Source organism: Populus alba, chromosome 4, assembly GCF_005239225.2.
Source record: "Populus alba chromosome 4, ASM523922v2, whole genome shotgun sequence".
Taxonomy (NCBI): domain Eukaryota; kingdom Viridiplantae; phylum Streptophyta; class Magnoliopsida; order Malpighiales; family Salicaceae; genus Populus; species Populus alba.
Genome location: NC_133287.1, coordinates 125,355 through 129,313, shown reverse-complemented (window position 1 = coordinate 129,313; position 3,959 = coordinate 125,355).

The window sequence follows — 3,959 nt, the reverse complement described above, 5'->3', positions numbered from 1 at the left end:
TATAACTTATGTTAAGAACAAATCAAGTTTCTTTCATAGCTCAGGTGTCGGTTATACCATACAGTATAGGCTATGAAAGTGCCAAGTATTTGTTGTACCAAGTGTTATACAACATAAATCTAGATTAACCATTTAACAAGCAAAGTATTAAAAGTGAACAAGATAACAAATATAAAACATGTTAGTATCCAACATTAAGGTCCATGTTGAGTTTATATTATACTTATTCTTACACCATTAGTGTACCCTTTTCACCTTGACATAATTAACTTAGCTAAACATAATGAAAGAAAGAAACATAAATGAACTAGATAAGAACATAAATGAGAAAGAAATTAACTAAGTAAAGGAAAGGAAATGAAGTGCATAAACTTGATATTAATGAAAGCAAAACATAAGCAATACAAAGAGAGAAAGCAAGAGCATGATCTTGATCTGGAAACCAAGATGCCTCAATACATGGTAAGTGCCTCCTTTTATAGGCCAAAATTTGGAACTATTGATTTGTTGACTAATTGATGAGTGGGTGGCCACATCTTGACTTGGTGACAATCCTTATCTTCTTGTCTGAACAAGACGTCATTGCTAACTCAAGATATAGGCTGAACACTAAATAGTGTCTGGGCTGCAGGACAGCTTCGGACTTCTTCGTTGTTCCTTCAATTTAGACTTCAAAACGGCCTTTTTAAATCTTGGGCTCCTCATGAAAGTTGTAGGCCTTTTTCTTACCTTTCCATCCATATAAAACGGACCTAAATCCGAGATCTAGAGCTCTAGATATGATCCAATTACCGAGAAATGTTCCGGTTTGGACTGCACCAACATCTCTTTTCTAAGTTTGGTCATCTCTTTGTCCTTTCACTTTCAATACTTAAACTCATCATTCAATCCTTTTATTTATGTGATAGGCCTGCATTTAAGATGAACATTTACCATAAATTAAGGTATCTTATAGTATCAAACTTGTTATTATAAAACATGTTTTAGTTAAGGAGTTATTGATACTTCAAGTGCAAAATGATGATATAAAACCTTGATAAACATGCACTTTTAAGTACTAATCAGGTAGGTCACCCATCACAACATGACCACTATTTCTTTTTCCATTTGGGTAGGTCACCCATTACAATTCAACCATTCTCCATGTTTTTTATCTGGGTAGGTCACCCATTACAATGAGACCATTCCTTCACCTGGGTAGGTCACCCTTTACAATGATACCACTCCTTCCTTTTATGTTTGTGCAGGTCGCCCATGAAATAGACTAGTGTAAGCGTGAGTGTGTGGGTTGGACGCCCCTGAAAATAGACCACTTTGAGTATGTGTGGGCAGGTCGCCCATGAAAATAGACCAGGGTAAGTGTGAGTGTGTGGGTAGGTCGCCTGTGAAAATAGACCATCTTTCTTCAAAAAAACAAAGAGTTTGAACACATAGGATTTTGGTTCTGATTAGAGGGGATTGGCGAAAGGAATCTCAGTTTATCCTAACCACCCACATAGGATTTTGGTTCTGGTTAGAAGGGATTGGCAAAAGGAATCTCAGTCTATCCTAACCACACGTAGGATTTTGGTTATGGTTAGAGGGGATTGGTTTTGGTTATGGTTAGAGGAGATTGGTGAAAGGAATCTCAGTCTATCCTAACCACACGTAGGATTTTGGTTCTGGTTAAAGGGGATTGGCGAAAGGAATCTCAGTCTATCCTAACCACCCACATAGGATTTTGGTTCTGGTTAGAGGGGATTGGCGAAAGGAATCTCTATCTATCCTAACCATATAGGTTTTTGGTTCTGGTTAGAGGGGATTGGCGAAAGGAATCTCAGTCTATCCTAACCATATAGGGTTTTGGTTCTAATTAGAGGGGAATGGCGAAAGGAATCTCAGTCTATCCTAACCATATAGGGTTTTGGTTCTAATTAGAGGGGATTGGCGAAAGGAATCTCAGTCTATCATAACCACACACGTAGGATTTTAGTTCTGGTTAGAGGGGATTGACGAAAGCAATCTAAGTCTATCCTAACCACACACATAGTATTTTGGGTTCTAGTTAAAGGGAATTAGTGGAAGGAATCTCAATTTAGCCCAACCACACACAGGACTTTGGGTCCGGTTGAAGTTTTAGGTCAACCAAATTTTGAGAAGACTAATTTTGGAAGACCAATTTTGTTTATCTTTACAACACTTACTATGCAAAATCACTGCTCCGTAAGCATTGTAAAGAGGGGGGCAACTGTTGTAACCCATTTTTGGGTCCCCGCATAAAAAATAATAATAAAAAAAAACAGAGAGAGACCGAGGGACCGAGAGAGAGACAATAGAAAAGAAAAATCGAGAGAGAGCATAGAAGGTCAGGAAAGACCAAAACAAAGAAAAAAAATAAGACCCGAAGAGGATGAAAGAACATAAAAATAAAGAAGAAGAGAGAAAGAGAAGAAGAAAAAAAAAATAGAGCAGAAAACAGGGGAGAAGAAGAACCACTGCCCCTGCCGCATCCACTGCCACCAGTAGTCACCGGCGTCGCCGCCTCTCCAGGTAAACACTGCCCCCTTTTTCTTTTGCTTTCGTTTCTTCCCTCACCATGCAGGACGTGCACAGTGCACGTCTCTGCAGGCGAGGTGAATTTGGTTACTGTACTCATGCATAGTAACCAGTTGTGGTGGGCTGGGCTCATGTAGTTGGGCCAGGTTGAGCCCAACCTATGTAGTTGGGCCTAGCTAACCCCTTTCAAAAAAAATGCTACACTTGTTTCTAAATTTTTAAAATTTTTCTACGTATTTATTTTTATGTCATTTTGTTTAATATCGGTATGTATTTTATGTCGTTAAAAATACAAAATCTGGTATTAAAATACCTGGTTTTGCTTAATATCGTTCTTTTGCTTTCTTTTCTTCCCTCGCCATGCAAAACGTGCACAATGCAAGTCTCTGCAGGCAAGGTGAAGTTGGTTACTGTACTCATGCATAGTAACCAGTTGTGGTGGGCTAGCCTTGAGCCCAACCCATATAGTTGGGCCAGGTTCGGCCCAACCCATGTAGATGGGCCTGGCTAGCCCATTTCAAAAAAAATGCTACACTTGTTTTTTAATTTTTAAAATTTTTCCGCGTATTTCTTTTTATGTCATTTTGTTTAATATCGGTCTGTATTTTATGTCGTTAAAAATACTAAATCTGGTATTAAAATACCTGGTTTTCGTCAAAACTTCAAAAAATACAAAAAAATATGAAAAAAGAGAGAAAAAATGTTTTTGTGCATACGGCCAAGTGTCTCAAAGCTAAAAAATCATATTGTATTTTTCATACACCAAAAAACAATGTTTTAGCATGCATTTTGGCTTTAAAAACCAGTTTATTAAAGTGAAGAGAACATTGGCCAAAATTTCAAAAACAACAAAAATTTTTATTTTGTTTGATTTTAGTATCAAGGATTATGAATTTATATGTAAAATATATTCTCGATATTAAAAAGATATTTTTTCTTTTGATGACTTAGAATAGTTAGGTTTTTACCCGATAAGATAAGGATCTCCTTACAGATGAGGACTTTTCTTAAACCGTAAATGGACAGACAATTAGAAACCACAACAAGACTTTAGATTTTATCAGACAAAACAATGCAGCTTACCTTAGGTAGGGCGTAGTTGGGATGCTAATACCTTCCCTTTACGCAACCAATCTTCGTACCCGATCTCTGAGACCTGTTAGGGTTCTTAGTGACCAGAATACTAGGTGGTGACTCTTATTCCATATTTTACTGATAAGAGACAATAATTCCTTATCTCTACACATTTTCCAGGAATAAACCATATTCCATAATAATTTTTTTCCTTAAAGGTGGACGATCGCCGCGACGCCGCACACGTGCAACAATATGTACGCCAGTTTTTGTCAGGGTCAGGTTGAGGGTGACCCTGTGTTGGGGTTGGTGGTCTTTGGATTTTAAGCTCTTGAAAGACAACATAAACA